Consider the following 14930-nt stretch of genomic DNA (forward strand, 5'->3'; position numbering starts at 1 on the left):
TCCCAATTTGATCACTTCCCCTTGGACTGGAGGACTGGCAGCACAAAAAGGAAGGGGAAACAGGCTATCTGGATGAGACCTGATATGTTATAGCCATATGGAGGCGAGGTCCCCTTCTGTCTGAGGCAGGAGAGGAAATAGAGCAGAAGTTGGATGGAGGATAAAAGCAAGGGTATAACATTCAGGATACAATCCAAATAAATTATAATATTTTAAAATTATTTTTAAAAAAGAAATAAAGAAAGGTTCAACATCCTTAGCTATTTGCAAAATGCAAATTAGTACTTTGAGATTCCCTCTTACTCCTGTCAGAATGGTTTAGATAAAAAACTAAAGTGACAGCACATGCTACCAAGAATGTGGAGAAAAGGAAACACTCCTCCATTGCTGGTGGAAGTGCAAATTTATACTACCAATATGAAAATTAATATATTGCTTTCTCAGAAATTTTGGAATCAATCTAACTCAAGGCCCAGCTAGCCCACTCCTGCATATAAACACAAAGGGTGCTCCATCCTTCCAAAAGGAAACTTGCTCAGCTATGTTCATAGTAGCTTTGTTTGTAATAGTTAGAAATTGGTAAAAAAAAAAAAACCTCCTAGATTTCCCACCACAGAAAAAGACTGTAAAAAAAAGATGTGGTACATTTATACAGTGGAGTATTCCTTAGCCATTAATAAATGACATCATGAAATTTGTAAGCAAATGGATGGATGTAGAAAAAACTTATCCCGAGAAAACTCAGACCTAAAAGACAACCATGTCCTACTCACTTATAAGTGGATAATAACTGTCAAGGATCATCATGCTAAAATCCACAACTCAGAGAGCCTATGTGATAAGGAGACTCAAGGAAGGAGTCATGGATCTCCATGGGAAGAGGAAATAGAACAGATTTTGTAGATGGGCTGGAGGTGGGTGGGGATGTGAGGAGGAGGAGTCAGGTGAGGGAGGGAGTGGGTAATTTAAAAATCTAGTGCAGCAGAAATTCCCTGGAGTCTATGAGGGTGACCCTAGGGAAGAATCAAGTACATGGGGATACTAAGCCTGAACTTGCCATCTCCTATAACCAGGCAAGACTTCCAGTGGTGTGACTGGGACACCAACCCAGCCACAACAAATTTGACCTACAATTTGTCCTGATTACAAGATGTGCTGGGGTAAAGGCACGGCAAAACTTGTGGAGTGACCAACCAATGAATGGTCCAATTTGAGGATCATACTACAAGAAGGAGCCCATGCTTGGTACTGCCTAAATTGTCAGGAACCAGAAGCTTGGTAGCCCAGAGAACAGAGAGAAGCAAACAGCACTGTCCATAAGAAGAGACGTCAATGAAATGATTCCTATTGGTGTTCTGCAAAACTCATATAAGGGTGCTTAGTGCAAATGTCATCAGAGAGGTGTCATCCAGCAACTGATGGGAGCAGCTGCAAAAACCCACAGCCAAACATTAGGCAGAGTTGGAGGAACATCGTTTGAAAGGAAGGTAAAGAATTTTAGGAGCAAAGTGTCAAGGACACTAGGAGAACTAGGAGAATTAACTAAGCAGGCCTTATAGGAGCTCAGAGAGACTGAAATGACAGTCATAGAGCTTGCATGCGTCTGAGCCAGGTCATCTGCACATTTGTTATGTATGTGTAGCTTGGCTTCTTGTAGGACTTCTAACAGAGGGAGTGGACATGTCTCTGACTCTTTCATCTACTCTTGGGATCCTTTTCTTCCTACTGCTTTGCCTCACTGAGGTTTGATATGAAGGTCTGTGCCCAGTCTTATTGTAATTTGTGAATCTGTGTTCAATTGAAATATTTAGGAAGCTTACCCTTTTCTGAATAGAAAGGGGGAAGAGTGGGATCTAGGGGAGAGGAGAGTTGGGGGAGGGAGGCACTGTGAGAATTGGACGGAGGTGAAATTATAGTTAGGACGTAACATATAAGAAAAGGAGGGGGATTCCAAGATGGCTTCGACCAGTGTGCATCATATCTGATCTACTCTGAAGAGACCAGGGGTGTGAATGGAGCCACAAACTGCAGGATCTTGAGAACCGTAGTAAGTGGGGCTCCAAACTCCGCAGACCACTGGTGGGCCTAACCCCAGGACAAGCAACAGCCCGGAGGTGCTAAATGCACTCCCCAAACTCTGGAACAGAATCCACATGTGAGCTGCAGCTGGCATGTAAAACACAAACTCTCTGTTTGTGGAGGTGGTTTTCCGGAGCCCCTAGCCTGAGGAGTCTCAGGGAATAGGGTGAAACTTCCCTTGGATCCCTCCACCCGTACCATGCCAAACTGCGGAGGTCGCCTGCCCAGGCCGAGTGGAAACAGGCGGCAGAGCCCACCAAAAACAGCTAGAGTGGGTGTGCAGCTCATGGGCTGTCCTGGGCCCAATCTACAGCCAGACACAACGGACTGGGCCTGCAAACAGGGGCGGTTAGAAACCAGCTTGGACTACTCCCACAGGCCCAGCAGGATCTCCCACGCTATCAGGAGACATGGGTCATGCTTGCAGTGTCTAACTGCTGACCTAGAGCGATCTCTTAGCGTCCCGGCTTACAGTGGCGGAAAGAACAGACACCTCGGATTCCAGTCAGTGGTCTGAATCCATATTGTCTCCAGCTGCCCGGCCACCAGGCACTGATCCTGCACTCTCCAACAGACAGAACCCAGCTGGGTCAGCTCCTGCAGGCCTGGCAGGATATCCCATGCTATCGGGAGACATGGGTCATGCTTGCAGTGTCTAATTGCTGATCTAGAGGGATATCTGAGTGTCCTGGCTTACAGTGGCAGAAATTGCAGACACCTTGGATCCCCACCAGAGGTCTGAATTCATGCACTGATCCTGCACTCTTCAACAGACAGAATTTAGCTGGTCCAGCTCCTGCAGGCCCGGCAGGATCTCCCATCTCCCACACTATCGGGAGATGTGGGTCATGCTTGCAGTGTCTAATTGCTGACCTAGAGAGATCTCAGAGCATCCCGGCTTACAGGGGCATGGAAATTGCTGGCTCCTTGGATTCCACCAGTGGCCTGAAATCATATTGTCTCTGGCCTGCCAGGCACTGATCCTGTACTCTACAACAGACAGAACCTAGCTGGGTCAGCTCCCATAGGCCTGGCAAGAACTCACATGTTCCTGAGAGAGGCTGGGCACTTCTACAGGGTATAGAGGCAGAGCTAAAAGACAGCTACAGCCCAGAAGATCCGATCCACCTGGGGTCTTGGCTACAAAGTGACAGGAAGGACAGGCAGCTGGGACCAACATACCCAACCAGAGTACTTGTGTGCTGACCTTGTTCTATGTCCCCAAATGGCTGATCTGAATTACAGCAGTAAGGTGAAAACGTTCAAACAGAAACCTACCTTGGCTGACTCAGCCTGGAGCCTAAGGTGTAGAGAAAAATCTCCAGGAGTGGAAACTGGATCACATGCCTCTGCCAGGGAAACACTCCCTGATCCCCACAGGCAAGGGCATGCGACCTATAATTAGTCATCAACTAGCCACTCTCAACCAGGAAAATCACAACAAACTACCTCCCAACATCAGAATCACCAAAATGACAAGAGGACAGTGAAAGAACACTAAGAAAAACCAAAACAGGTTGGCATCTCCAGATCCCAGCAATCCCAATGAAAACAACCTGGAGAACCCAAAAACAATTGATATACAAGAAAATGACCTCAAGTCCTTAGTAAGGAAGATGATAATGGAAGAAACAATTGAAATCTGCAAACAACTGCAGGAAGAGGCAAAGAAGAGGGCTAAAGATTTAAAAGAGTCATATAAAGAGGCACTAGAAGAATTTCAGAAAAATACAAATAACCAGATGAAGGAAATCATTAAAACAGTTCAAGACCTGAAGATAAAAATGGAAGCTATGATAAAGGAACACACAGAAGAAAAACGTGATTGAGAGGCATCAGAAAAGAAAGCAAGCATCTCAGAGGTGACCTTATCTAACAGAATGCAAGAAATGGAGTAACGAATATTGGGACTTGAAGATACAATTGTAGAACTCGAAACAACCACCAAAGAAAATGCTAAATCTGAAAAGTTCCTGACACAGAACATCCAAGAAATCAAGGACACCATGAAAAGACGAAACTTGAGAATAATAGGTATTGAGGAAAGAGAGGACAACTGACTCCATAGCCCAGAAAATATCTTCAACAGAATCATAGAAGAAAATTTCCCCAATTTGAAGAAGGAGATGCGTATGAGCATACAAGAGGCCTACAGAACACCAAATAGGATAGACCAGAAAAGAAAATCTTCCCACCACATAATAATAAAACCACAAAATATACAGAACAAGGAAAAAAATATTAAAAGCACCGAGAGAAAAAGGCCGAGTAACATATGATGGCCAAACTATCAGAATTACTCCCGACTTCTCAGCAGGAACCATGAAAGCCAGAAGGGCCTGGATAGAGGTCTTGCAAATCCTAAGAGAACACAGATGCCAGGCAAGATTACTATATCCAGCGAAACTATCAATAACCATTGATGGAGAAAACAAGATGTTCCATGACAAAAACAAATTCAAACAGTACATAGCCACAAATCTGGCTTTACAGAAGTTACTAGAAGGAAAACTTCACCCCAAAGGGTCAAATGACAACCAAGAATACATAGGAAATAGATAACTACACCATCGCAAAATCACAACCTCACAAAATCTCAACTGTAACAAAAAGCAAAAATGAAGGGACTTAGCAGTCACTGATCATTAATATCTCTCAACGTCTATGGTCTCAATTCTCCAATAAAAAGACACAGACTAACTGAGTGGATGCATAAACACAACCCAACATTCTTCTGCATTCAAGAAACACATCTCAACCACAAGGACAGACATTGCATTAGAGTAAAAGGTTGGGGAAAATATTTCAAGCATATGATCACAATAAGCAAGCTGGGGTAGTCATTCTAATATCTAATAAAATAGACTTTCAACCAAATTTAATCAAAAGGGATGAGGAAGGGCACTTCATACTCATCAAAGGTAAAGTCAACCAAAAAGACATCATGAATTTGAACATCTATGCTCCTAATACAAGGGCACTCACATTAGTAAAAGAGCTATTAACAAAGGTTGAACCACTCATCGATTCCCACACACTAATAGTGGGAGACTTCAACACCCCACTTTCATTCAAGGATATGTCTTTGAATAAAAAACTAAGCCGGGAAATAACTTCATTAACCAATGTTATGAAACAAATGGATCTAACAGATATCTACAGAACTTTTCACCCAAACGCAAAGGAGTATACCTTTTTCTCAGCACCCCATGGAACATTCTCTAAAATTGATCACATAGTAGGTCATGAAGTAAGCCTCAACAGATACAAGCAGATTAAAATAATACCTTGTATCTTATCAGATCACCATGGTCTAAGGCTGCGTTTCAACAACAACAGAAATAACAAGAAGCCTACTCACACTTGAGAACTAAACAACTTTCTATTTAATGACATGTGGGTCAAGGAAGAAATAAAGGAAGAAATAAAAGACTTCCTAAAATTCAGTGAAAATGATGGAACAACGTACCCAAACTTGTAGGACAGATTGAAAGCAGTGCTAAGAGGAACATTCATAGCAGTAAGTGCCTTTAAGAAGAAAGTGGAAACATCTCACATAAGCAGCTTTACGACACAGCTAGATGCCCTAGGAAAAAAAGAAGCAGAAACACCCAAGAGGAGTAGATGTCTAGAAATAATCAAACTCAGGGCTGAAATCAATAAATTAGAAACAAAGAGAACAATCCAAAAAATCAACAAAACCAAGAGCTGGTTCTTTGAGAAAATTAGCAAGATAGACAAACCTTTAGCCAATCTAACTAAAAGACAGAGAAATGCTATCCAAATCAGGAAAAATCAGAAATGAAAAGGGAGACATAACAACAGACACCGAAGAAATACAAAGAATCATAAGAACCTACTTTAAAGGCATTTATGCCACAAAATTTGAAAATCTAAGGGAAATGGACAATTTTCTCGGCTGATTCCATTTGCCAAAATTGAATCAAGATCAAATAAGCAAATTAAATAGCCCCATTTCGCCTATAGAAATAGAGGCAATCATTGATAGTCTCCCAACCAACAAAAGCCCAGGGCCAGAAGGCTTCAGTGCAGAATCCTACCAGTCCTTCAAAGAACAACTTGTACCAATACTCTTCAAGCTACTCCAAAAGATAGAAATGGATGGAACATTACCAAATTCCTTCTATGAGGCCACAGTCACATTGATACCTAAACCCCACAAAGACCCAACAAAAAGAGAATCTCAGACCAATTTCTCTTATGAACATCGATGCAAAAATACTCAACAAAATACTCACAAAACAAATACAACAGTATATCAAAGACATCATTCACCATGACCAGGTAGGCTTCATTCCAGACATGCAGGGATGGTTTAACATACGGAAATCCATCAATGTAATCCACCATATAAACAAACTGAAAGAGAAAAACCACATGATCACTTCCTTGGATGCAGAAAAAGCATTTGACAAAAATTCAACACCATTCATGTTTAAAGTTCTGGAGAGATTGGGATTACAAGGCACTTATCTAAACATAATAAAGGCTATATACAGCAAGCCGATAGCCAACATTATATGGAGAGATACTCAAGGAAATCCCTCTAAAATCGGGGACCAGACAAGGTTGCCCACTTTCTCCATATTTCTTCAATATAGTTCTTGAAGTTCTAGCCAGAGCAATAAGACATCAGAAGGAGATCAAGGGCATCCAAATGGGAAAGGAGGAAGTCAAATTATCCCTATTTGCAGATGATATGATAGTGTATACAAGTGACCCCCAAAATTCCACCAGAGAACTCCTACTGCTGATAAACACCTTCAGCAAATTGGCAGGATACAAAATTAACTCAAAAAAGTCAGTAGCTTTCCTATATACAAATGACAAACAAGCAGAGGAAGAAATTAGGAAAACTACTCCCTTCACAATAGCCACAAGCAATATAAAATATCTAGGAGTAACTCTAACCAAGCAAGTGAAGGGCTTATTTGAAAAAACTTAAATCTCTGAAGAAAGAGATTGAAGATGACATGAGAAGATGGAGGGCTCTACCTTGTTCATGGATCAGGAGAATTAACATAGTAAAAATGGCCATCTTACCAAAAGCAATTTACAGATTCAATGCAAGCCCTATCAAAATACCTACACAATATTTTGAAGATATTGAAAGATCAATTCTCAACTTCATATGGAGAAATAAAAAGCCCAGAATAGCAAAAAGAATCCTATACAATAAAAGATCCTTAAGAGCAATCTCTATTCCTGATCTCAAGATGTACTATGGAGCAACAGTAATTAAAACAGCATGATACTGGCACAGCAATAGGTTGGTGGATTAATGGAATTGAATTGAAGACCCAGAGATGAATCCACACACATTTGCTCACTTGATTTTTGACAAACAAGCAAAATCTATTCAGTGGAATAACGATAGTATCTTCAACAAATGGTGCTGGTCCAACTAGATGTGTAAATGTAGAAAAATGCAATTAGACCCATATTTGTCACCTTGCACAAAACTTAAATCCAAGTGGATCAAAGACCTCAACATAAAACCAGAGACACTAAGTCAGATAGAAGAAAAAATGGGGAAGAGCCTGGAACACATTGGCACAGGAGACAGCTTCCTGAACAGAACACCAACAGCCCGGCCTTAAGGTCAGCAATTAATAAATGGGACCTCATGAGGCTGAGAAGCTTCTGTAAGGCAGGAGACACTGTCAAGAGAACAAAGCAACAGCCTACAGACTGGGAAAAGATCTTCAGCAACCCTACATCTGACAAAGGCCTAATATCCAAAATATATAAGGAACTCAAGAAATTAATCACCACCAAACCAAATAACCCAATTGAGAAATGGGGCTTGGAACTAAACAGAGAATTCTCAACAGAGGAATATCAAATGGCTGAGAAACACTTAAAGAAATGCTCGGCCTCGTTAGTCATCAGAGAAATGCAAATCAAAATGACACTGAGATTCCAACTTACACCCACCATAATGGCTAAGATCAAAAACTCAAGTGACACCACATGCTGGTGAGGATGTGGAGAGAGTAGAACACTTTTTCATTGCTGATGGGAATGCAAACTAGTACAGCCACTTTGAAAATCTATCTGGTGCTTTCTCAAAAAAATGGGAATAGGAGAAATGCTCAACCTCCTTAATCATCAGGGAAATGCAAATCAAAACAACTCTGAGATTCCATCTTACACCCATCAGAATGGCTAAGATCAAAAATTCAAGCGACACCACATGCTGGCAAGGATGTGGGGAGAGAGGAACACTCCTTCATCGCTGGTGGGAATGCAAACTAGTACAACCACTTTGGAAATCTATCTGGTGCTATCTCAGAAAAATGGGAATAGGGCTTCCTCAAGACCCAGCTATTCCACTCCTTGGAATATACCCAGAAGATGCTCCAGCACACAACAAGAACATTTGCTCAACCATGTTCATAGCAGCCTTATTCATAATAGCCAGAACATGGAAACAGCCTAAGTGTCCCTCAATAGAAGAATGGATAAAGAAACTGTGGTACATATACACTATGGAATACTATTCAGCTATTAAAAACAAGGAATTCCCAAAATTTGTGGATAAATGGATTGAGCTAGAAATGATCATAATGAGTGAGTTAACCCAGAAGCAGAAAGACTCAAATGGTATATACTCACTTATATCTGCATATTAGCCCAAGGGGCATGTCCCACGAAAGCCTTCACTTACCAGAAAACCGAGACAGAGGGGAGGACATTCTAGTGGGACTCTAGATGAGAGAAGCATGGGAGAATGGCAAAGTAGAAGGATCCAGAGGGTCCTAGAAGCCTACAAGTAGAACATTATGATAGGCAGATTTGGGCACAGGGGTCCCGCTCAAACTAAGGCACCAGTCAAGGACAATACAGGTGGTAAACCTTAAGCCCCTACCCAGATCTAGCCAATGGACAGAATACTCTCCACAGTAGAGTGGAGAGTGGGATATTACTTTCTCACATACTCTGGTGCCTCACCTTTGACCATGTCCCCTGGAGGGGGAGACCTGGTGCACTCAGAGGATGGACAGCAGGTTACCAAGAAGAGACTTGATTCCCTATGAACATATGCAGGGGGAGGTAATCCCCCTCAGGAACAGTCATAGGGGAGGGGAATAAGGGGAAAATGGGAGGGAGCGAAGAATGGGAGGATACAAGGGATGGGATAAGCATTGAGATGTAACAAGAATAAATTAATAAAGTAAAAAAAAAAAGAAAAAAATGGGAATAGTGCTTCCTCAAGACCCAGCTATTCCACTCCTTGGGATATACCCAGAAAATGCTCTACCACACAACACAGACATGTGCTCAGCAATGTTCATAGCTGCCTTTTTCATAATAGCCAGAACATGGAAACAGCCTAAGTGTCCCTCAGTAGAAGAATGGATAAAGAAACTGTGGTACATTTACACTGTGGAATACTACTCAGCTATTAAAAACAAGGAATTCCGGAAATTTGTGGACAAATGGATTGAACTAGAAATGATCATAATGAGTGAGTTCACCCAGAAGCAAAAAGAGACAAATGGTATATACTCACTTATATCGAGAGAATAGTCCAAGGGGTACATCCCATGAAAAACTTTACTTACCAGGAAAGTGGGTCAGAGGGGAGGACATTCTATTGGGACTTTAGGTGAGAGAAGTATAGGAGAATGGGGAAATAGAAGGTCCTGGAAGGTCCTGGAAACCTACAAGAAGAACATTATGACAGGCAAATCTGGGTTCTGGGGTCCTGCTCAAACTATGGCACCAGCCAAGGAAAATATAGGCAGTAAACTTTGAACACCTACCTACACCTAGCCGATGGACAGGACATTCTCCACCATTGAGTGGAGAGTGAGACCTGACTTTCACACGAACTCTGGTGCCCCATTTCTGACCACATTCCCTGGATGGGGAGGCCTGGTGGCACTCAGAGGAAGGATAGCAGGTCACCAAGAAGAGACTCGATACCCTAAGAGCATATATAGGGGAAGAGGTATCCCTTAGTCACAGACATCGAGGAGGCGAATAGAGGGAAGCGGGAGGGAGGGAGGGAGGTATGGGAGAATACATGGGATGGGCTAACAATTGAGATGCAATATGAATAAATTAATAAAATAACAATTTTTAAAAAGGAAAGGAGAAAAGCTCAAAATACCAGTTGTTCCCTGTGAGGGACTTAAACATGGTCACATAGGTCACAATGAACTGTCTTATATTTTGCTATAGTGGCAGCGTCTATGGTTTGAATATTAAGTAAGGTAAAGTTTCTCTGTTTGCCTTTCTGTTGCTCACCTCTTTCTGTGAGAGCTCCACATGAAATACATTGAAAACTATAGGGGTGGAGGTTTTACAACTTTTTCCCACTTTCACACACTGCATTTTGATCCAAATCAGATATGTACCTGACTCTGTCATAGAGAATTTAATAATTTTTCTTCCTTAATTTATTTATTTAATCACTTTAGAGCCTCCTCCCCCACTTTTCTCAGTCCCACATCATAACCCCTGCCCTGTTCTGTACTCCCCTCCTCCATCAATGGATACCAACTCACCCTGGCACATCAATTTGCAGAAGGACCTAAGAGCATCCTTTCCCACTTAGGACAGACAAGGCAGCCTAGCTAGAGCAAAGGGATTCAAAGCCAGGCAGCAGAGTGAGAGATAGCCCCTACTCCCAATGTAAGATGTACATCTGCTATATGTGTGTAAAGGAACTAGGTCCAGCCCATGCATGCTCTTGGTCAGTGATTCAGTCTGTGTGAGGTCTCATGGGCCCAGCATAGTTGACCCTGTAGGTCTTTTTATGGCATCCTTGACGTTTATGGTTCCCTCAATTATTCCTCACACTCTTCCACAAGACTCCCCGAACATTGTCTAATGGTTGGCTTTGAGTCTCTGCATCTGTTCTCATCAGCTACTGGGTGAAACCTCTCAGAAGACAGTTATGCTAGGCTCCTGTCTGCAAGCATCACAGAGTGTCATTAATATTGTCAGTGGCTGGCTCTCTCCCTTGAGGTGTGTCTCAAGTTGAGCCAGTCATTGCTTGGCCATTTCCTCAATATCTGCTCCACCTTTGTCTCTATTTCTTGTAGGCAAGACAAATTTTGGGTGTCCCCATTCCTCCAATGGAAGTCCCACCTGGCTAGAGGAGGTGGCGACTTCAGGCTCCATATCTCCCACTGCTTGGAGTCTCACCTAGGATTATCCCCATAGATTCCTAGGAACTTCTGCTGTCACAGAGATGCCCTCTCATCTTTTTATTATCTCGCCAAGTTCTCCTCTGAACTCTCCTTTCTCCCAACACCTCTTCTCCATCCCCATTTTCATCACAAACCACTCTTGCTCCCAGTTCTTTCCCTCCCTCCATTTCCAATGTCTATTTTATTTCCTCTTTTAGCTATAGTCAAGCAGCCTTTTTTTGAGTCTTCCTTATTAGCTTATGTGGGTCTGTGAACTGTAACACTGTTATCTTGTATTTTATGGTCAATATCCTTTTATAAGTGAGTACATGACATGTTTTTCTTTCTGGGTCTGAGTTACCTAACTCAGGCTAATATTTTCTAGTTCCACCCATTTGCCTCCAAATTGCATGATATCTTCATTTTTAATACCTGAGTAGTATTCCATTGTATAAATATACCACATTTTCTCTATTGATTCTTTGGTTGAGGGACATGTAGGATGTTTCAAGCTTTTGCCTATTACAAATAAAGCAGCTAGGAACACAGTTGAGCTAATGTTCTTATGGTATTATGGAGCATCTTTTCTGTATATGCCCAAGAGCAGTGTAGCAGGGTCCTGTGATAGAATTATTCCAAATTTTCTGAGACACCACCAGACTGATTTCTAAAGTGGTTGTACAAGTTTGTGTAAAATGGAATCACTTTGATTTGTATTTCATTGATGGCTAAGGACATTGAACATTAAGTGCTTCTTGGCCATTAGAGATTCCATTGTTGAGAATTTTTCATTTAGCTCTGTACCTCAGTTTTAAATTAGGTTATTGGTTTGTTGGTATTTAATTTCTTGAACTATATATATTGGATATCAGCCATCTGTCAAATGGAGGGTTAGTGAACATCTTTTCCCATTTGGTAGGCTGACATTTTTGTCCTATTGACAGTGTTTTTTTCCCTTGCAGAAACTTTTCAGTTTCATGATGTCCCGTTAGTTAATTGTTGATCTTAGTGCCTAAGTTGTTGATGTTCTGTTCAGAAAGTGCTCTCCTGTACCAATGCATTCAGAGCCATTCACTGTTTTCTCTTCTATTAGATATAATGTATCTGGTTTTATGTTGAGGATATGATCCATTTGCTCTTGAGTTTTGTGCAGGACGATAGATACAGATCTATTTGCATTCTTCTACATGTAGATATCTAGTCAGAACAGGACCATTATTTAAAGATGCTTTCTTTTTTTCCCCATCATATGGTTTTGGTTTCTTTGTCAAAATTCAAGTGTCTTTAGGTGTATGGTTTTATTTCTATACTTTCAGTTTGATTCCATTGATCAGTCTGTGTGTGTTTCAATACTATGTGGTTTGTATTATTGTTGCTTTGTAGTACAGCTTTAAATGAAGGATGGTGATACCTCCTGAAGTTTTTACTGTGCAGGATTGCTATAGCTATCCTGTGTTTTTTGTTTTCCCATTTGAAGTTGAGAATTGCTCTTTCAAAGTCTGTAAGAAATTTTGTTGGAATTTTTATGGAAATTGCATTGAATCCATGGATTACTTTTCAGAAGATGATACTCTAACTATATCAATCCTACTGATGCATGAGCATGGGCGATCTGTCCATCTTCTTGTATCTTCTTCAACAACCTGAAATTCTTGTCGTTCAGGTCTTTCACTTGCTTGGCTAAAGTTACACAAAGATTTCTTATATTGTTTGTGACTATTGTGAAGAATGTTGTTACCCTAATTTTTTGTTGGCCCATTTATCACTTATCTAAAGGAGGGCTACTGACTTTTTTGAGATAATTTTGATTCCAGCCATTTTGCTTAAGGTGTTTATCATCAGTAAGAGGTCTCAGGTAGAAATTTAGAGCTCACTTACGTATACTATGATATCATCTTCAAATAGTGATAATTTAACCTCTTCCTTCCTACTTCATATCTCCCTTGATCTCCTTTAGTTGTTTATTGCTCTAGCTAGAACTTCAAGCACCTGTCTTGTCCAGGATTTGAGTGGAATTGCTTTAAGTTTCTCCCCGTTTAATTTTTTAATTTGATGTTGCCTATTGGCTTGCTGTACTGGGATTATTGGGTTTAGGTATGCACCTTGTATCTCTTATCTCTCAAAGACTTTTAACGTGAAGGAGTATTGGGTTTTGTCAAAGGGGTCTTTTTAGCATGTAGTGTAAAGTTAAATGTGGCTTTTTATTTCATTTTGTTTATATGGTGGATTACACTGATGGACGTGTGTGTGTGTGTGTGTGTGTGTGTGTGTGTCCTCTCTTAGATCTGCAGGTATGGGGTAATTTATTTCTCATGTTTTCTTGGGAATAGTTAACCTCCTTGGGTTAGAGTTTTCTTTCTACTCTCTTCTGTAGGGCTTGATTTATAGATAAATATTGTTTACATTTGGTTTTGTCATGGGATATATTGTTTTTTCCATCTATGATGATTAAAAGTTGTGCTGAGTATAGAGGTCTGGGCTGACATTTGTGGTCTCTTATATTCTGCAGTATATCTGCTCAGGCCCTTCTGGCTTTCAGAGTCTCTGTTGATAAGTCAAGTGTAAATATGATATATGTGCCTTTATATGCTACTTAGTCCTTTTCCCTTGCAATTTTAATATTCCTTCTTAATTCAGTACATTTAGTGTTTTGATTATTTTATGGTGGGATGATTTTCTTTACTGGTCTAATCTATTTGGTGTTTTGTAAGCTTCTTATACACCTATAGACATCTTTTTCTTTAGATTGTAGAAGTTAATTTCTACAATTTTTTGAAAATATTTTCGGGGACTTGGAGCTGAGGATCTTCTTAATCCCCTTCTCTTTTTTCCCTTTCTTTCTCTTCTTCACCTTTGTACTCTCCTCCTCCTCCTCCTATTCTTATTATTCTTAGGTTTGGGCTTATCATAGTGTCCCAGATTTCTGCATGTTTGTGTCAGGAACTTTTTAGATTTAGCATTTTATTTGACCAATACATCAATGTCTTCAGTTGTATCATCTATGCCTGAGATTCTCTCTTCCATCTCTTCTATTCTGTTGATGAACTTGTGTCTGTAGTTCCTGTTCTAATCCCTGGTTTTCCATCTCCAGGATTCACTCAGTTTGTGTTTCCTTTATTGATTCTATTTCCTTTGCTTCACTGTTTGATTGTATTTTCCTATATTTCTTTAATGGATTCATTGTCTCTTTAAAACCATCGATCTTCTTTATAAGGTAGGATTGAAGGTCATCTCTTGTTCTTTGTCTTTGTTAGGAAATCCAGAGCTTATTGTAATAGGATAACTGGCCTCTGGTGCCCTGGCTCTTGTTGATTGTGTTTCATGCTGACCATTAGCCATCTGGTTGTCCCCAGAGTGGAATAGATGTTCCTCATGATGGCAGGACTCAGGAGGCAGATAGAGCCTTGGGTCTCACGATGTGGTTCAGGGAACAGCCTGTGGCTCACCTCTGCTGGCTGTTCCTAGAGTCCTGTAAGCCTCCTCATGAGAGGAGACAGAGCTGTGAGCCTAACAATGGAGTTCAGGAGACAGAATACAGCTCATCTCTGCTCTCTGTGGCTCAGGAGGACTGGACAGGCAGGGAGGTATATAAACTGGATGTTTCTGGGGGCTCTGCAGGCCTCTTCGGGAAGGTAGCTGATATGTCTTGACAGACAGTGTGCTGTCTCTCAGATGGAGCCAACAGGC

The 14930-nt window shown here is 41.1% G+C and overlaps 1 protein-coding gene across 1 annotated transcript in view; it reads left to right on the forward strand.

Moving 5' to 3' along the window:
• The window catches only part of LOC311589642 (granzyme E-like), a 162897-nt gene that overhangs the window by 22274 nt on the left and 125693 nt on the right, over positions 1–14930 (forward strand). The gene's annotated exons all lie outside the window — the stretch shown is intronic.

Source organism: Acomys minous, assembly GCF_964271855.1.
Source record: "Acomys minous genome assembly, chromosome: 18".
In the NCBI taxonomy this organism is placed as follows: domain Eukaryota; kingdom Metazoa; phylum Chordata; class Mammalia; order Rodentia; family Muridae; genus Acomys; species Acomys minous.